The 21,481-nt window shown below is 43.3% G+C and overlaps 1 long non-coding RNA gene across 2 annotated transcripts in view; it reads right to left on the reverse strand.

Moving 5' to 3' along the window:
• Window positions 1-15,046: 15,046 nt before the first annotated feature.
• Window positions 15,047-21,481, reverse strand: part of LOC137377866 (uncharacterized) — a 38,962-nt gene continuing 32,527 nt past the window's right edge. For both annotated transcript variants that reach the window (XR_010976501.1, XR_010976500.1), the window contains one exon: window positions 15,047-15,189. This is a non-coding gene — a long non-coding RNA (uncharacterized lncRNA). The remainder of the gene's footprint in view (window positions 15,190-21,481) is intronic.

Raw genomic sequence — 21,481 nt, forward strand, 5'->3', positions numbered from 1 at the left:
AATCCCATTGTCTGCTCGCCTTGATTTCACTAGCAAGATCCACAAAGCCGAGGAAACCTCTGCACACACAGTTAAATTTTAAAATCCCAGTTAAAGTAGCTGACACCTGAGGTCTTTGCATATTATAATTATCAACCTGCCTGTCCCACAAGGGCTTTGCGGATGCAGCAACACTGAGGTTAAAGGCTGAAATTGGCGTGTTGCTGCTGGATTCCGATGCACCAGAAATCTCAACCTTTTAACTACCCACCCACTTGAATAACTGCGAGAGAGAAAATTATTTCTTCTTATCTACTCTATTGAGTCCTTTTAACATTTTAAACGCCTTAATCATATCCCTCAATCTCCTATACCCATGGGAATAAAAGACAACCTGTCCTCATAATTTAATCCTCTAAAACCTATTGTCATTCTGGTGAAACTCTGTTGCATCCCATCCAAGGCCAATATATCCTCTCCTGAGGTGCTGTGCCCAAAACAGAATGCAATACTCCAGCTGGGATCTGACCAAGGCTATATACTAATGAAGCATAATGTCCTCTCTATTCTAATCCAGCCCTTTGAAATTAAGGCCAGCAGTCTATAAGCCTTTTTGATTGATTTTTGCACCTATCTACTAACTTTTAATGATTTGTGCACTTGAACTCCCAAATCTCTTTGCCCATCCACAATTCCAAGTTTTCACCATTAAGAAAATACTCCAATTTATCTTCCTTGGTTCCACAGTGGATGACCTCACACTTGCCCACATTGAAGTCTATTTGCTATAGTTTTTCCCACTCACTTAATCTATCTATGTCCCTTTACAATTTTGTGCTCCCATCTACACTACTTATTATCCCTTCTAATTTAATTTTAGCTGCAAACTTGGATATATAACTCTCTATTTCTTCATAAAAGTTATTCAGAAATATGGTGAAAATTTGAGGCCCCAGAATAGATCCTTGGGGAACACCACATGTTATATCCTGCCAGTCAAAGTACCTGTCTTATATCCCCACACTCCATCTCCTATCTCTCAGCCAATTTCCAAACTGATCAGAAGCTACCTCCAAGTTAATTTGTTCATGTCAACCTTAGCCATGCTTTTACTCTTAATATATTGAAAAAACTTTTATTATTGGCTTTTATATTATATGCAAGTTTTTGTTTTTGAAAAACCTCACCAGGGTTCAACCTTAAACTTGCATTTCATGACTTGCCACAGGAACAAATACAGGTTTGTCTGAAGAATAAAATCTTCCAAATGTGTGTTTGTATATTTTACATATTGCATATAAAACAAATATTACCTCCAAAACTGCTGACACATCAACACTTAACAATTTAACACCATAATAAAAGCAGAACTCTATTTTCAGCGGAAGCAAAAACACTGATGATTGAGATGGAAACCACTGTTACTGAACTTACTCAGGATGTTGTTCTGATCATTCTTGCACAGCTAAATGAGAGTTAATATTCATAAATTGCTAATTAACTTTATTTTTGGAACTTATTTAGTAAATCTTGGATACTTCAATTTCTCTTAAATTGTATATATATATATATATATATAAAATATATACACACATTCTTGCTGACTCTTCATGATTTGTAGGTGTGCACCTGACTGCAAAAGTGCATCGGCTTCTTAGGTCAAAAGATCAGCAAATAGATACAATTACTGTGAATCATCAGATTTTTGAGATGCTGAGTGCTTATTTGTGATATGTTAAAAAAAATTTGGTTGGTGAGCTTGAATGGCTTGCTCTCCTTTTCATTCCAATAAAGAACAAAGAACAGTACAGCACAGGAACAGGCCATTCGGCCCTCCAAGCCTGCGCCGATCTTGATGCCTGCCGAAACTAACACCTTCTGCACTTCCAGGGCCCATATCCTTCTATTCCCTTCCTATTCATATATTTGTCAAGATGTCTCTTAAACGTCGCTATCGTATCTGCTTCCACCACCTCCCCTGGCAGCAAGTTCCAGGCACTCACCACCCTCTGTGTAAAATACTTGCCTCGCACATCCCCTCTAAACTTTGCCCCTCGCACCTTAAACCTATGTCCCCTAGTAACTGACTCTTCCACCCTGGGAAAAAGCTTCTGACTATCCACTCTGTCCATGCTGCTCATAACTTTGTAAACCTCTATCATGTCGCCCCTCCACCTCCGTCGTTCCAGTGAAAACAATAGCAAAGAGAGGTTTCTCTATTGCAAGGAACTACCTGATACAGAGGGCTCATGCAAATAAATTGGATGGCCAATTTGTGATAGGAATAGTGAGCCTGTCAGCACTCACCATTATTGTGGAATAAATTGGAGTCTAATTTCTGGTTTCCTTATCGGCACAGTTAAATGTTGAATCTGATTTGTTCAGTTCTTCCACAAGCTTTGCAGCACTGGTACCTCACCAATAGATTAGGCATTGAAACATGTGTAAAGCTGCAAAGTTGCTGACCTTACCCACTAGCTACCCACTAAATACACCAGAAAAATTTGGGGCTGGTGCATTGAGGAGCAAGTGAACTTTCGTAAGGGTGTGATAAGATTTAATTGCTTTCAAACAACCTCTCTGGCCCTGAAATTTAATTTCACAAGTGTGGAGTCTTCCTTCAGAATGGAATTATAGTTGGAAATTTAAGCAAATAAAAAAATATTTTTTCAATTTTTCTTTGTCTCTTTTACCTCTCTCTCAATCCCCCCTTTCTTTCCTTCTCTTTATTTTGCTTTTTGTACATGATTTTACATGGAATTAAATATTCTAATTTATACTTCCCAGTTTACACTTTGCATGTCACAGTGAGGATTCTTCATTCTGATTGGTTTAAGAGAGATGCCATTGCTTGCCCTGCTTACAGATGCCACGGATACCCTATAGAGGGTGCTGTGCTGAAGGGCTCTCCAGTAACCCATAAGTTGTCACTCAAAAGCCTCTGAAAGATATATGGGCAGCTGTAAGTGCCATGAATGGTTAACGTTAATCCTTCACCACTGGCTGCAAATTCCAGTAATTAACTGGACCAGAAACATGAATTTGGTCCATCTGGTTGATTCTTTACCACTTATCTTGAATTTTCTATAATCTCTTCACTTTAATTAGAGTAAATAAAGTGAAAATGTTTCCAATGGTAGAAGTGTTGGTAATCAGAGAACACAGATTTAAAGGGATCAGCAAAAGAACCAGAGGCGACATGAGGAAACTTTCTTTTACACAGTGAGTTGTGATCTGAAATGTACATCCTGAAGCAATTCTTGAAAGTGGAAACAGAATCAGTCATAGTATTCAAAAGAGAACTGGATGAACACTTGAAGGAAAAAATGTATAGGGATATAGGGAAAGAGCAGGGGAGTGGAATTAATTGGATAGCTCTACAAAGGCCGGCACAGGCACGGTGGACTGAATGGCCTCCTTCTGTGCTGTATCATTCTAAGTTCTATGATTTAAAAAAATATTCTATGAGGGAAGATTTTCTCTGATCATTGACATCATCGTTCCTTGTCCTCACCCTTTCTGTAGCCTTTGACATCATTGACTATCCTCATCCAATGTGTCTCCTCTGTTGTTCCGTTCAGTGGGAGTGTTCTTGGATGGTTTCATTCTTTGCTACCCAATCGCAGCCAGAGCTTCTCTAGAAATGGTTTCTTTTCCTGCTCTGCACCATTATCTCCAGAGACCCCCCCAGAATTCTTCATTCACATACTATTCCTTGGCAACATCATGCACATGCAAAAGGTCAGCTTCCAAATGTATATTCATGACACCTTGTTCTATCACTCTACTCTCTCTTAATAGCTTCACTGTCCCTGTTGTCAGACTGCTGTCTGACATCCAGTCTTGGATAAGCCTCAAATTCTGTATTCTCACTACTAATTTCATTCCCCTCCTTGGCTATTGTCTTGGGTTGAACCAGATTGTTTGCAACATCAACATCCTACTCAAGCCTGAATTGATCTTCCAACTATATATCCTCTCCATCACAAAGGGGCCTACTTCCACCTCTGTAGCATTACCCACCTCTGCCCCATCTCAGGCCATTTGATGCTGAAACCCTCAAATAACATCTGTGCCACAAAAGTGCCAGGCAATGACCATCTCCAAGAAGAGAAAATATAACCATCTCCCCTTGATATTCACTGGCATTACCATCACTGAATCCCCCACTATCAACATCCTGGGGGGTGACCATTGACCAGAAACTTAACTGGACCAGCCACATAAATATTGCAGCTACTAGAGCTGGCCGGAGGCTGGAAATTCTGCAGCAAGTAACTCACCTCCTGACTCCCTAAAGCCTGCCTATCATCTACAAAGCACAAGTCAAGAGTATGATGGAATACTCTCCACTTGCCTGGATGAGTACAGCTCCAACAACACTCAAGAAGGCCGACAACATTCAGGACAAAACAGCTCGCTTGATCGGCACCCCATCCACCACAGTAACCATTCACTCCCTCCACCACTCACGCACAGTGGCAGCAGTGTATACCATCGACAAGATGCACTGCAGCAACTCACCACACCTCCTTCAACAGCACCTTCCAAACCCGCAACCTCTACCACCTAGAAAAACAATGGCAGCAGACATTCAAGGAGGAGATTGCAGAGCCTTTGTCCTTGATCTTTATGTCGTCATTGTCGACAGGAATAGTGCCGGAAGACTGGAGGATCGCAAATGTTGTCCCCTTGTTCAAGAAGGGGAGTAGAGACAGCCCTGGTAATTATAGACCTGTGAGCCTTACTTCGGTTGTGGGTAAAATGTTGGAAAAAGTTATAAGAGACAGGATTTATAATCATCTTGAAAAGAATAAGTTCATTAGAGATAGTCAGCACGGTTTTGTGACGGGTAGGTCGTGCCTCACAAACCTTATTGAGTTTTTCGAGAAGGTGACCAAACAGGTGGATGAGGGTAAAGCTGTGGATGTGGTCTATATGGATTTCAGTAAGGCGTTTGATAAGGTTCCCCACGGTAGGCTATTGCAGAAAATACGGAAGTATGGGGTTGAAGGTGATTTAGAGCTTTGGATCAGAAATTGGCTAGCTGAAAGAAGACAGAGGGTGGTGGTTGATGGCAAATGTTCATCCTGGAGTTTAGTTACTAGTGGTGTACCGCAAGGATCTGTTTTGGGGCCACTGCTGTTTGTCATTTTTATAAATGACCTGGAAGAGGGTGTAGAAGGGTGGGTTAGTAAATTTGCAGATGACACTAAGGTCGGTGGAGTTGTGGATAGTGCCGAAGGATGTTGTAGGGTACAGAGGGACATAGATAGGCTGCAGAGCTGGGCTGAGAGATGGCAAATGGAGTTTAATGCGGAAAAGTGTGAGGTGATTCACTTTGGAAGGAGTAACAGGAATGCAGAGTACTGGGCTAATGGGAAGATTCTTGGTAGTGTAGATGAACAGAGAGATCTTGGTGTCCAGGTGCATAAATCCCTGAAGGTTGCTAACCAGGTTAATAGGGCTGTTAAGAAGGCATATGGTGTGTTAGCTTTTATTAGTAGGGGGGTCGAGTTTTGGAGCCACGAGGTCATGCTGCAGCTGTACAAAACTCTGGTGAGACCGCACCTGGAGTATTGCGTGCAGTTCTGGTCACCGCATTATAGGAAGGATGTGGAAGCTATGGAAAGGGTGCAGAGGAGATTTACTTGGATGTTGCCTGGTATGGAGGGAAGGTCTTACGAGGAAAGGCTGAGGGACTTGAGGTTGTTTTCGTTGGAGAGAAGGAGGAGGAGAGGTGACTTAATAGAGACATATAAGATAATCAGAGGGTTAGATAGGGTGGATAGTGAGCGTCTTTTTCCTCGGATGGTGATGGCAAACACGAGGGGACATAGCTTCAAGTTGAGGGGTGATAGATATAGGACAGATGTTAGAGGTAGTTTCTTTACTCAGAGAGTAGTAAGGGCGTGGAACGCCCTGCCTGCAGCAGTAGTAGATTCGCCAACTTTAAGGGCATTTAAGTGGACATTGGATAGACATATGGATGAAAATGGAATAGTGTAGGTCAGATGGTTTCACAGGTCGGCGCAACATCGAGGGCCGAAGGGCCTGTACTGCGCTGTAATGTTCTAATTCTAAAAAAAACATATGGGAACACCACCACCTGCAGGTTTCCCTCCAAGTCACACACCATTCTGACTTGGAACTATATCACTGTTCCTTCACTGTCACTGGATTAAAATCCTGGAATTCCCTCGCTAATAGCAGTGTGGCTGCATTCATGCCACATGGATTGCAGCGGTTCAAGGAGGTGGCTCACCAGCACCTTCTCAAGAGAAATTATGGATGAACTGGAAATGCAGGCGTTGCAGTGATGTTCACATCCCATGAATGAATTTTTAAAAATTCACATCCTTGTCACCTCCAGACTTGACTATTGCAATGCTCACCTGCCATCTCCCACCCTTCATAGACTTCAGCTTACCCAATCTCTATTGTCCTTATCCTATCCTGCATTAAGCGCTACCCGCATATTAGCCTTGTTCTTGCTGACCGAAATTGGTTCCTGGCTGCTCAAAACCTCATATTTAAAATTGTTATCTTTGTGTTTATATCCCTTAATGGCCTCACCAACCTTTCTAACCTCCTCTCACGCTACAATTCGCCAAAATTTCCATTCCTTTGATCTTTGTCATTTGTTTCCCCTATTCCTTTATCCAACCATTGGTAGCTCTGTCAGGGAGGAATTTAATGGGCCTCCAGGAGACGGGCTAGGAGGCAGTGGGGCCCATAGAATTGCAATGCAAGATGGGGGTGTGGAAGGCCCATTGCCTTCCCGTCACACTGCAATTAAGTCAGGGGTGGGAAAGGCTGAAGACGGCCTTCCCACCCAGAGGCCATCTGAGGCCCTTAAGTGGCCAATCAGCAGCCACTTAAGGGCTTCTTCTTGCAGCCACTGGAATTAAACCAGCGGCAGGGGGGGCCTCTGCCACACGTGGAAGTTGCCCAGTGAAACGAGGTGGCCTCTCTGTGGGGTTGGGGCAGGGTGGGCCCTCCTCCATGGGCAATCTGTGGCCCATGGAGTGCCCGATGACTAAGGCTGCCCCTCCGTTAACACGCACCAGCCCTCAAAGTCCACCCTGTCCCCCACCCAATCATGGGGCCTGTCCGACTGGCCTCACTTAGCTCGGGTCTAGGGATCCAGCGCTGGGTCTGGTCCCAGGCCTGGTGTAGTATCAGCAGTTCCCACTGATCCTGGTGGCGTTGCCAATACTACTGAGCTAATGGCCCTCTGATTGGCGGGCAGCTCTGGGAAGTGTGATTCCCTGTCTTTAAAGGCAGTTAATTGCCCGAGTGCCACTGAAGTACGCGGAGGGGACTCCGATGGGCCAAGGTGGGGTTTCCCTTGATTTTGCAGCCCGGCACTGGGTCCCCTGCCAGCTCAACTAAATTCAGCCCACATGTGTTTCTGGAATTCCTCTTCACCTCCCTCTTCCTGCATGACCTTAAAACCTACCTTTTTGACCAAACATTTGCTCAACCCTCACAAAATATATTCTTTTGTTTGGTATCCATTTATGTTTGATTAGGGCTTTGTGAAGTGCCTAGAGACATTTTCTTTCATTATACGCACTCTATAAATGCAAGTTATGGTGCAAAGCTACCATCTGTTGCAGTGCAAATTGGAGATTTGTGCTGAGTTGGCTGATCTCAGCAGGGTGGAAGTAAAGGGGCTCAGATTGGTTTTAATGCTACTAGCTATGGAGGAAGAACATCTGTCCAAGGTTGTGAACATTAGGCAGTCTCTTTTCAGAAAATGAAATGCTAGAAGTCAATGATGTCATGATGGGCTTTTTCAAAATTACATTTCAGACTTTCATACTTAATGTTACCAAAGCCATATTCTTTATTCCTCCAGCTTTCAAGAAACAGATTATCCCAAAAAGTCAACATATATCAAGTCCAGAAACATTATTCTCTGATATAATACAAACTCTAATATCACATGAAATAGGATTAGCTTAGAAAACACATATAAAACAGCCTCACTGTAACAGACATTTTACTACAACACCTCTTTGTATAACTTACTGAAGATAGTTTTTACAGCACATTTGTTGCCCTGTGTCTGTCCCAAAAGTATCAAGCACTGATGTAAGCTTTAAAGGTAAGTATCTAAAAGCATGAGCTGCTTCTAGGAGTTACCAATATTCAGTTGAATCATTCGATTGCAGTTGGCTTTTAAGTGCTCTGACAGCTGGAGTATTGCATATAGTTCTGCTCACCATATTGCAGGAAGGATGTAATTGCTCTGGAGAGAGTACAGAGGAGATTTACACGAATGCTGGTAGGGTTGGAAAGTTGCAGCTATGAGGAAAGATTGGATAGGCTGGAGTTGTTTTCCTTAGGAAAGAGGCTGAGGGATGACTTAATTGAGGTGCACAAAGTTATGAGGGGCCTAGATAGAGTAGACAGGAAGGACCTATTTCCCCTAGTTGAGAGATCAATTACAGGGGACACAGTTTTAAGGTGATTGGTAGAAGGATTAGAGGGGACATGAGGAAAAACTTTTTCACCCAGAGGGTGATGGGTGTCTGGAATTTGTTGCCCAGATCAGTGGTGGAGGCAGAAACCCTCAACTCATTTAATAGGTACCTGGACCTGCACCTGAAGTGCTGTAACCTGCAAGGCTATGGACCAGGTGCTGGAAGGTGGGATTCGAATGGGCGGCTAGTTTTTTCAGCTGGCGCAGACACGATAGGCTGAATGGTAACTTTCTGTGCCGTAACTTTTCTATGGTTCTATGGACATTTAAATCGTGGCTCAGTAAATCAGCAGTTCACGTAAGCAGTTGATGTGCTGACTGTTCTTAGGTTAGTTAAAATGCAATTAGATGCCACTGGGTGAGGGTTGATGTACTAAAACAATGCGTCTCAGATGACCAAAAGTTATCCCTAACTTTTATGCTACTTCCAGCTGTGTAAGTGGATGTATCCGCACCAGCTGGACGGCAGTGGTTCAAGAAGCTGGCTCAGCTTCTCAAGGGCAATTAGGGATGGGCAGAAAATGCTGGCCTTGCCAGCAATGCCCACATCCCATGAAAGAATTTTTAAAAAAATCACACCTTTACCACCCGTGACCCTGGTTCTGGGGTTTATGCACTGATGTGAGTTGTATCTTGCAACTTCGCCATCAGACAAACACAAAAGCCAAAATTGTGTCTTTTATACCAATGGATCTGTATACCAGTTTTTATGATAATGCTTTAAAGAAATGAATGTTTCGGCTACAGTTGACTCCTATTAATAGTAAAATGTGCTGGTAATAAATTATCTCAGAACTGATCCATGGGGATAAGGTTCTTGTTTAAGAAGGGTAGCAAGGATAATCCAGGAAATTATAGGCTGGTGAGCCTTACATTAGTGGTAGGGAAATTATTAGAGAGGATTCTTCGGGACAGGATTTACTCCCATTTGGAAACAAACAAACTTATTAGCGAGAGGCAGCATGGTTTTGTGAAGGGGAGGTCGTGTCTCACTAATTTGATCGAGTTTTTTGAGGAAGTGACGAAGATGATTGATGAAGGAAGGGCAGTGGATGTTGTCTACCTGGACTTCAGTAAAGCCTTTGACAAGGTCCCTCATGGCAGACTGGTACAAAAGGTGAAGTCACACGGGATCAGAGGTGAGCTGGCAAGATGGATACAGAACTGGCTCAGTCATAGAAGACAGAGGGTAGCAGTGGAAGGGTGCTTTTCTGAATGGAGGGATGTGACAAGTGGTGTTCCGCAGGGATCTGTGCTGGGACCTTTGCTGTTTGTAGTATATATAAATGATTTGGAGGAAAATGTAGCTGGTCTGATTAGTCAGTTTGCGGACGACACAAAGGTTGGTGGAGTTGCGGATAGTGATGAGGATTGTCAGAGGATACAGCAGGGTATAGATCGGATGGAGACTTGGGCGGAGAAATGGCAGATAGAGTTTAATCCGGACAAATGTGAAGTAATGCATTTTGGAAGATCTAATGCAGGTGGGAAGTATACAGTAAATGGCGGAACCCTTAGGAGTATTGACAGGCAGAGAGATCTGGGCGTGCAGGTCCACAGGTCACTGAAAGTGGCAATGCAGGTGGATAAGGTAGTCAAGAAGGCATACGGCATGCTTGCCTTCATCGGTCGGGGCATAGAGTATAAAAATTGGCAAGTCATGCTGCAGCTGTACAGAACTTTAGTTAGGCCACACTTAGAATATTGCGTGCAATTCTGGTCGCCACACCACCAGAAGGACGTGGAGGCTCTGGAGAGGGTACAGAAAAGGTTTACCAGGATGTTGCCTGGTCTGGAGGGCATTAGCTATGAGGAGAGGTTGGATAAACTCGGATTGTTTTCACTGGAACGATGGAGGTGGAGGGGTGACATGATAGAGGTTTACAAAGTTATGAGCGGCATGGACAGAGTGGATAGTCGGAAACTTTTTCCCAGGGTGGAAGAGTCAGTTACTAGGGGACATAGGTTTAAGGTGTGAGGGGAAAAGTTTAGAGGGGATGTGCGAGGCAAGTTCTTTACACAGAGGGTGGGGAGTGCCTGGAACTTGCTGCCGGGGGAGGTGGTGGAAGCAGGTACGATAGCGGCGTTTAAGAGGCATCTTCACAAATACATGAATAGGATGGGAATAGAGGGATACAGTCCCCGGAAGTGCAGAAGGTTTTAGTTTAGGCAGGCATCAAGATCGGCGCAGGCTTGGAGGGCCGAATGGCCTGTTCCTGTGCTGTACTGTTTTTTGTTCTTCTGTGACACATGTTTTTAAGTGGGAAAACATGTAAAGCATTTATCAGCAAAACAGCAGGCATTGCCTTTAAGCAGCCTTTTGGTGCCTAGGAACATAGCAACATAGGAACAGGAGCCTGTTCCACCATTCAATGAGATCATGGCTGATCTGTGACCTAACTTCATATACCTGTCTTTACCCCATATCCCTTAATACCTTTGGATAACAAAAATACCTCACCCAACTGTCCATATTTCATGTATGATCCTAATTGTTCTGGAGAGAGTACAGAGGAGATTTACAAGAATGCTGCCAGGGCTGGAAAATTGCAGATATGAGGAAAGATTGGATAGGCTAGGGTTGTTTTCCTTGGACAGAGGCTGAGGGATGACTTAATTGAGGTGTACAAAGTTATGAGGGGCCAAGATAGAGTAGACAGGAACAAAGAACAAAGAACAAAGAAAATTACAGCACAGGAACAGGCCCTTCGGCCCTCCAAGCCTGCGCCGATCCAGATCCTCTATCTAAACATGTCGCCTATTTTCTAAGGGTCTGTATCTCTTTGCTTCCTGCCCATTCATGTATCTGTCTAGATACATCTTAAAAGACGCTATCGTGCCCGCGTCTACCACCTCCGCTGGCAACGCGTTCCAGGCACCCACCACCCTCTGCGTAAAGAACTTTCCACGCATATCCCCCCTAAACTTTTCCCCTCTCACTTTGAACTCGTGACCCCTAGTAATTGAATCCCCCACTCTGGGAAAAAGCTTCTTGCTATCCTCCCTGTCTATACCTCTCATGATTTTGTACACCTCAATCAGGTCCCCCCTCAACCTCCGTCTTTCTAATGAAAATAATCCTAATCTACTCAACCTCTCTTCATAGCTAGCGCCCTCCATACCAGGCAACATCCTGGTGAACCTCCTCTGCACCCTCTCCAAAGCATCTACATCCTTTTGGTAATGTGGCGACCAGAGCTGCACGCAGTATTCCAAATGTGGCCGAACCAAAGTCTTATACAACTGTAACATGACCTGCCAACACTTGTACTCAATACCCCGTCCGATGAAGGAAAGCATGCCGTATGCCTTCTTGACCACTCTATTGACCTGCGTTGCCACCTTCAGGGAACAATGGACCTGAACACCCAAATCTCTCTGTACATCAATTTTCCCCAGGACTTTTCCATTTACTGTATAGTTCACTCTTGAATTGGATCTTCCAAAATGCATCACCTCGCATTTGCCCTGATTGAACTCCATCTGCCATTTCTCTGCCCAACTCTCCAATCTATCTATATTCTGCTGTATTCTCTGACAGTCCCCTTCACTATCTGCTACTCCACCAATCTTAGTGTCGTCTGCAAACTTGCTAATCAGACCACCTATACTTTCCTCCAAATCATTTATGTATATCACAAACAACAGTGGTCCCAGCACGGATCCCTGTGGAACACCACTGGTCACACGTCTCCATTTTGAGAAACTCCCTTCCACTGCTACTCTCTGTCTCCTGTTGCCCAGCCAGTTCTTTATCCATCTAGCTAGTACACCCTGGACCCCATGCGACTTCCCTTTCTCCATCAGCCTACCATGGGGAACCTTATCAAACGCCTTACTGAAGTCCATGTATATGACATCTACAGCCCTTCCCTCATCAATCAACTTTGTCACTTCCTCAAAGAATTCTATTAAGTTGGTAAGACATGATCTTCCCTGCACAAAACCATGTTGCCTATCACTGATAAGCCCATTTTCTTCCAAATGGGAATAGATCCTATCCCTCAGTATCTTCTCCAGCAGCTTCCCTACCACTGACGTCAGGCACACCGGTCTATAATTACCTGGATTATCCCTGCTACCCTTCTTAAACAAGGGGACAACATTAGCAATTCTCCAATCCTCCGGGACCTCACCCGTGTTTAAGGATGTCCCTCTCCTCGGTGAATACCGATGCAAAGTACTCATTTAGAATCTCACCCATTTTCTCTGACTCCACGCATAACTTTCCTCCTTTGTCCTTGAGTGGGCCAATCCTTTCTCTAGTTACCCTCTTGCTCCTTATATATGAATAAAAGGCTTTGGGATTTTCCTTAACCCTGTTTGCTAAAAATATTTCATGACCCCTTTTAGCCCTCTTAATTCCTCGTTTCAGATTGGTCCTACATTCCCGATATTTTTTCAAAGCTTCGTCTTTCTTCAGCCTCCTAGACCTTATGTATGCTTCCTTTTTCCTCTTAGCTAGTCTCACAATTTCACCTGCCATCCATGGTACCCTAATCTTGCCATTTCTATCCCTCATTTTCACAGGAACATGTCTCTCCTGCACGCTAATCAACCTCTCTTTAAAAGCCTCCCACATATCAAATGTGGATTTACCTTCAAACAGCTGCTCCCAATCTACATTCGCCAGCTCCTGCCGAATTTTGGTATAGTTGGCCTTCCCCCAATTTAGCACTCTTCCTTTAGGACCACTCTCGTCTTTGTCCATGAGTATTCTAAAACTTACGGAATTGTGATCACTATTCCCAAAGTAGTCCCCTACTGAAACTTCAACCACCTGGCCGGGCTCATTCCCCAACACCAGGTCCAGTATGGCCCCTTCCCGAGTTGGACTATTTACATACTGCTCTCGAAAACCCTCCTGGATGCTCCTTACAAATTCTGCTCCATCTAGACCTCTAACACTAAGTGAATCCCAGTCAATGTTGGGAAAATTAAAATCTCCTAACACCACCACCCTGTTGCTCCTACATCTTTCCATCATCTGTTTACATATTTGTACCTCTATCTCACGCTCGCTGTTGGGAGGACTGTAGTCCAGCCCCAACATTGTTACCGCACCCTTCCTATTTCTGAGTTCTGCCCATATTGCCTCACTGCTCGAGTCCTCCATAGTGCCCTCCTTCAGCACAGCTGTGATATCCTCTTTGACCAGTAATGCAACTCTTCCACCCCTTTTACCTCCCTCTCTATCCCGCCTGAAGCATCGATATCCTGGGATATTTGGTTGCCAATCACGCCCTTCCCTCAACCAAGTCTCAGTAATAGCAATAACATCATACTCCCAGGTACTAATCCAAGCCCTAAGTTCATCTGCCTTACCTACTACACTTCTTGCATGAAAACAAATGCACCTCAGACCACCAGTCCCTTTCCTTTCATCATCTGCTCCCTGTCTACTCTTCCCCTTAGTCACGCTGACTTCATTATCTAGTTCCTTACAGGCTTTAGTTACTACCTCCTTACTGTCCACTGACCTCCTCATTTGGTTCCCATCACCCTGCCACATTAGTTTAAACCCTCCCCAACAGCGTTAGCAAAAGCACCCCCAAGGACATTGGTTCCAGTCCGGCCCAGGTGTCGACCGTCCAATTTGTAATAGTCCCACCTCCCCCAGATCCGGTCCCAATGTCCCAAAAATCTGAACCCCTCCCTCCTGCACCATCTCTCAAGCCACGCATTCATCCTGACTATTCTTTCATTGCTACTCTGACTATCACGTGGCACTGGTAGCAATCCTGAGATTACTACCTCTGAGGTCCTACTTTTTAACTTGGCTCCTAACTCCCTAAATTCTGCTTGTTGGACCTCATCCCGCTTTTTACCTATATCATTGGTGCCTATGTGCACAACGACAACTGGCTGTTCACCCTCCCCTTTCAGAATGTTCTGCAGCCGATCTGAGACATCCCTGACCCGTGCACCTGGGAGGCAACATACCATTCGGGAGTCTCGTTTTCGACCACAGAACCGCCTATCTACTCCCCTTACAATCGAATCCCCTATGACTATAGCCCTTCCACTCTTTTTCCCGCCCTTCCGAACAGCAGAGCCAGCCATGGTGCCATGAACCTGGCTAGTGCTGCCTTCCCCTGGTGAGACATCTCCCTCAACAGTATCCAAAACGGTATACCTGTTTTGGAGGGAGATGACCGCAGGGGACATCTGCACTGCCTTCCTGCTCTTTCTCTGCCTTTTGGTCACCCATTCCCTGTCTCCCTCAGGAATCCTAATCTGTGGTGTGACCAATTCGCTAAACGTGCTATCCACGACCTCCTCAGCATCGCGGATGCTCCAAGGTGAGTCCATCCGCAGCTCCAGAGCCGTCATGCGGTCTAACAAGAGCTGCAGCTGGACACACTTCCAGCACGTGAAGGAGTCAGGGACATCAGCCGTGTCCCTGAGTTCCCACATTGAGCAAGAGGAGCATAACACGGGTCTGAGATCTCCTGCCATTTTTAATCTTAAGCTTAACTTAATCTTAACTTAGATAAATGAAAAAGGAACGAAAAGTTTTTACCAATCACACGAAAATAAAAAATAAAAAAAGCCTTACCTTATCTGCACACCACCGAGTCCTTTTTTTTTGGTTCGAGGAGGAGGGCGGGTGGGAGACACTACAGTTGTAGTGTCTCGGGTTCAGCCGCTGCCCAAATATATAGGACTTACTTACCCAGCTGCCACCTCGCTCTCCCTGTCGCTGCTGCAAAAGGGAACTGCCAAAACAAAAAGGTAAGTTTATATAAGTTGTAAACTCACTTACCCAGCTGCCACCTCACTCTCCCTGTCGCCGCTGCAAAAAGCAAGGAAGGACCTGTTGCCCCTAGCTGAGAGGTCAATTACCGGGGACACAGATTTCATGTGTGCTCCTATGCAACAAGTGTTGGCAGACTATTTTACCATGAAGTGCAGCACAGCCATATCCAACCCTGATACGTGTATCGCGGGATGGTTACCAGGAGCAGGAACTCCGGCAGGTTTTGTTCTCTCTAGCCTGGGTGCACTCTGGTTGTGATCCGCTGACTACAGTACTTGAAAATTGGAAGGTTTCCTAAGCCTGGGTAGAATTTCCTGACTGATCTTGCTGAAGATATGGGTTGACTATAAGTAACTGCATTGATATTTTGAGCTTATATCTAACCAGTAGGATCCAGAATATGTTTACAGAGGTAGATCATGCAAGACATTATATAAGCAGAGATTTGGAATCAGAGCAATCATTTGGCATACAGAATAATAGATTTTTCCCTTTTGTCTTGGTTTATGCAGGGTCCAGAAAATTGGGAAGGAATACATAAAAACTAATTTAGAAAACAGCTGTAACTTTTTTGAATGGCATCAAATCTAAACACGAATGTTGGCCATTAGTGTAGATATTGTGTAATAGATGAGTTTTGTGTAACTGAATGCATATTGATCAAATCAATGAAGGTTTATTCTTTCTCACTGGCACATAAACCAGAGGCAACTGCTTGCTTTATATTGAATTGAAATTGCAAATGTAATGGCTTGGAAGTAACCATGTGGTAATAGGTAAATAGTTATTAGTGAAGAAGTGAAAATGTAGGGTACATTTGAAAACTGTCAATAAATTAAATATATACTTGTATTTATTTAGCCACAGTTCATACAGCTAAATGGTCAGTCTTGCCATCTGTATTTTTTTCAAAACAAAGTACTGAGTATTTTAATGTTCTTTCCCTATTTCTTTTGTTTTTTCCCCAAAATTTTAGACTCAAATTTTGCATGCTGACACTAACAGGAAATTGGCCTTACACTGTTTTTCTGAGGAAACTTGCATGTAACAGATTTTTGCAGCTTTTACGATAAAACATAAGTACATGCAATTTTCCTTGATTGTTTAATGACTCTGGCCAGAATTTCTTGAACGGCCTTTATGTGAAATGTGGATTAAAATCTTCTGCCACCATTTACAAAGTCCCGCCCACCCACCCACGCAAAGGAGCAGCTAACATGAGTTTCCTGCACTTTGACTAGTAATGTGCTGCCGTAGATTTACCTCCAAAAATCCAGGTGCATCATAACCCAGCATAACTGAGAATTCTGGTGCTTAATAGCCATTTTCATCATTGAATTTTTTTTACTGAAAGCTGCACTACACTTAACAACATGCTGCAATTCATAGTGCACCTGAATGTTTTTGGATTTCCCCCACCCTTTCACCATATTTTTAGAAGAACTAAGAAATGGAATGGCCTTCCCAATTAGCATATCTGTATTCTGAATAATAATTGAAGAGGAGCAGCAGAGGCAAGAGGCCCTGACGGAGAGGTGCCATGACAGAAAACAGCATTACACTCTCCATTAGCTCCATTGGTGCTGTTGTTTTTGCACTTTTATGCTGGTTTCTATGTCTAGTGTATGCAAAATAAGGTCTATAGGAAATTCTGGCCCTTTGACAAGATGAGTAAAGAAACTAATGCCAGTTTCGGTGTAATATCTGTAAATGCGGGAAATTCCGGTCATTATCAAGGTGTTTCTGCTGTTCTTTATAAAAAAACTTTCTCCAATTTTTTTCCCCTCCTCTCCTGATGCCACTTGCTGGAATATAATTCCATATGCACCAGCTAGGGCACATTGCCCTCTAAACCACATGTGGGTTTTGACAGTCAGTGTTGGCAGGCTGCTTCACACTAGAGCCAGTCATAATTTTATCCTCAGCTGATGCCCGCACAGGCACTATTTCCATCTCCCATCAAAGGTGAGATACTTCATGTTAGCTAAGTTTGAATGGGCCCAATATGGTTGAATACATACATTATGAAGATTCATGGGGTGGGTGACAATGGTTTAGTTAGTAAAGTAAGTGTGTAAATTGAGACATACAGATCAGAAGGTCCCAGATTTCTGCTTCATGCTCAGTTGGGGCTGGGGGGTAGGTGGAAAAAATTATGTGTGGTTCCTGATATTAGTCACTATCCAGTCACTCCTGCTAGGAAATGTGCATATGTGGTGTTGGAGGAGGATGGAATCAGGCTTGGCTGTGATCCTTCCATCATTGAATAGCCCACTGACATTCACAGTCAATGAAGAACTGCACTTCTGCAAGCTACTGGAGGGCTGTCAGCAACAATGGAACAGCTAGCACGACAGTGAATTCAGGGACAAAGAGAAGAAACTCAGGGGGATAAAAGCGTCAACTAGCAACAGAGCACCTCATTGGAATTTGAGCACTCTTACTTGAAAAGGTATGAATAAAATAATGTCTCCCAATACCAGGTAAGCACATACAAAACTCAAATTAAACATTTAATGATGAATAAATCGTTACTGAATACAAATTGTACAATATGTCCCTGGGACTGAATCAATAATAAGATCATTAAACCCATTAGAAACAGTTACTCAGGATCAATGATACTTGAAATTCTAATGGGTTTACAGTTCCCAGGAAGCTGATGTGAACTTGATTGTCAGAAGTCTGATTTTAAAATTAGCTTTAAAACTATTAAATGGCAGTCAGTTCTAATTTGCTTGAACAGACTTAAATTATAATTGTCCAGATTCCTGTCGCCATGTGGCCTTATTATTGCCGGCCAATTGTATTGCACACTAGTTTTCCAACACTTTCATTGGCTATACAAGAAGTACTCCTCAGTCAGTGAACTGCAGCGCTGAGCAGAAGGAGTCAGTCAGAAATAAACTCCAAAAGGTGGGAAAAATCATTTAATTGATGATTTTAGCAAAAATGTGGTCAGTTTTGCCTTTCTATGTTTTCAATGTGATGAATTTTGCAAGACTTCTGCGGGAGACAGGACGTAGCCAGCGCCAATTGTCCAGGAAAGTAGTTAAATCATTTGTACAATGTTACCAATTTTATAAATAATCCAAAAAAACTTACTTTTCAGAGAAACTGAGGTTAACTGAGCTACCCTGAATATTAACTGATGGTTATTATTATGGCGCATGCCTGTGATTTACTGATAAGTGCTCCTAGTGGTTGAAGCTGTGTACCAGGAACAGACATTTGGGAATTCAATCCTTCAAAGTCTTGATGCAATTGTACAGGGGTTTTGGTGAGACCATACCTGGAGTACTGTGTGCAGTTTTGGTCTCCACATTTAAGAAAGGATATACTTGCATTGGAGGGGGTACAGCAGAGGTTCACAAAACTGGTCCCTGGGATGAGGGGGTTGCCCTAAGATGAGAGGCTGAGTAAATTGGACCTATATTCTCTGGTGTTTAGAAGAATGAGAGGGGCTGGATAGGGTAGACACTGAGAGATTGTTTCTGCTGGTCGAAGAATCTAAAACATGGGAGTACATTCTCAGGATAAGGGGCTGATCATTTAGGACTGAGATGAGGATAAATTACTTCAATCAAAGGGTTGTGAATCTTTGGATTTCTCTACCCAGAGGGTTGTGAATGCTCCACTGTTGAATACATTTAAGGCTGGGATAGACAGATTTTTGGTCTCTCAGGGAATCAAGGGATATGGTGAGCAGGCAAAATATTGGAATTGAAGCCTAAGATCAGCCATAATCATATTGATGGGCCATATGGTATGCTCCTGCTCCTATTTCTTGTACTCTTGTGTAAAAACTGTGATTTGAATTTGATAATTTTTAAGGAAGCACGGTGAGGATATCTTTGGGACCATTATAGCTTTATAGATCTCTCCCAATTCTTAGAGCATTGACCACATCGATAATGGGTGGGTATGATAATAAAGTGTGTGAGCGCAACTGAATAATACTCACATGAGGAAGTCATAAGTGGGTGGTCATGTAGAATGTTTTTTATAGCGATTCACAATCAATTGCTGAGGTAACTATTCAAAAATTTCCAAAATATGAAAATGCTTATGGATTTATTGCCTAGATGATTGACTGAACGGGTTTTGGAGTTTTGGGAGACTGGTTTACAGCAAGTAGATGCTAGAAGATGTCAGGATCAGGTTGGAGAATTAGACTATTCGAGGGATGTAATTTAAATTTTTTCAGCCAAATAATGTTCTGAAGGTGATATCCTGAAGAAATTCCTTAAGTCATTTTATATTGTTATCCTATGTTATATTGTTGTTAGCCTTGCTAATAATTTAGCATTGAATGATATAGGTAGAACAACTAGATTTATTTTGTTTTAAAACAGCATTATATCAGAAGCTCCCCGATGAAAAGTTTTTTTATTCAAAAATCCATCTTGACATGGCTGGCTACCTGGGATGGAAAGATTTATGCACTACCAAGCCATACAAAGAGTATGTATAATACAAGGGAGGTGGTGGCGTACTGGTATTGTCACTGGACTAGTAACCCAGAGACCCAGGCATTGCTTTGGGACATGGGTTCGAATCCCACCACAGTAGAAGGTGGAATTTGAATTCAATTGATATATCTGGAATTTAAAAAAGCTAGTCGATGGCCATGAAACCATTGTCAATTGTTGTAAAAACCCATCTGGTTCACTAATGTCCTTTAGGGAAGGAAATCTGCTGTCCTTACCTGGTCTGGCCTATATGTGACTCCAGATCCACAGCTTACATGACTCTTACATGCCCTCGAAATGGCCTAGTAAGCCACTCAGTTCAAGGGCAATTAGGGATGGGCAATAAATGCTGGCCTGGCCTGTGATGCACACATCCCATGAATGAAAAAAAAAACTTTAGGAATGCTCCTGCACTTTGCAGCTAAAGCGAGATTGTATTCCATATAGATTCATAGCCCCAGCACAGGAACAGTATGTGTTTTTTTCCCATTCCTACATGAGATCTGGGCATTGCTGACAAGACCATCATCGATTGCTCTACCCTAATTGCCATTCAGAAGGTGGTAGTGAGCCACCTTCTTGAATTGCTGCTGTCCCATGTGGTGTAGGTGCATCTCCAGTGCTGTTAGAAGCTATCATTAAAGACGTTATAGCAGGGCATTTAGAAATATTCAAGGTTATCAGGCAGAGTCAACATGGTTTTGTGAAAGGGAAATCATGTTTAACCAATTTATTGGAGTTCTTTGAGGGAGTTACATGTGCTGTGAATAAAGGGGAACCGGTGGATGTATTGTACTTAGATTTCAAGAAGGCACTCGATAAGGTGCCAAGTCAAAGATTATTGCACAAAATAAAAGCTCATGTTGTAGGAGGTAACATATTGACATGGATAGAAGATTGGTTAGCTAACAGGAAACAGGAACCAGAATGGGTCATTTTCTGGTTGGCAAGAGTGGTGTGCCACAGGGATCTCTGCTGGGGCCTCAGCTTTTTACAATTTATATAAATGACTTGGATGAAGGGACTGAAGGTTTGGTTGCTAAATTTGCTGATGACACAAAGATAGGTAGGAAAGTAACTTGTGAAGAGGACATAAGGGGACTACAAAGGGATATAGATAGGTTAAGTGAGTGGGCAAAGACCTGGCAAATGGTGTATAATGTGGGGAAGTGTGAAATTGTCCACATTGCCAAGAAGAATAAAAAAGAAGCATATTATCTAAATGGTGAGAGATTGCAGAGCCCTGAGATGCAGAGGGATCTGGGTGTCCTAGTGCATGAATTGCAAAAGGTTAGTATGCAGGTACAGCATGTAATTAGGAAAGCTAATCGAATGTTATCGTTTACCACAAGGGGAATTGAATACAAAAGTAGGAAGGTTATGCTTCAGCCATACAGGGCATTGACGAGATCAATTGGGGCGGCACAGTGGCGCAGTGGTTAGCACCGCAGCCTCACAGCTCCAGGGACCCGGGTTCGATTCCGGGTACTGCCTGTGTGGAGTTTGCAAGTTCTCCCTGTGTCTGCGTGGGTTTTCTCCGGGTGCTCCGGTTTCCTCCCACAAGCCAAAAGACTTGCAGGTTGATAGGTAAATTGGCCATTATAAATTGTCACTAGTATAGGTAGGTGGTAGGGAAATATAAGGACAGGTGGGGATGTTTGGTAGGCATATGGGATTAGTGTAGGATTAGTATGAATGGGTGGTTGATGTTCGGCACAGACTCGGTGGGCCGAAGGGCCTGTTTCAGTGCTGTATCTCTAATCTAATCTAATCTAATCT

Source organism: Heterodontus francisci, chromosome 15, assembly GCF_036365525.1.
Source record: "Heterodontus francisci isolate sHetFra1 chromosome 15, sHetFra1.hap1, whole genome shotgun sequence".
Classification (NCBI taxonomy): domain Eukaryota; kingdom Metazoa; phylum Chordata; class Chondrichthyes; order Heterodontiformes; family Heterodontidae; genus Heterodontus; species Heterodontus francisci.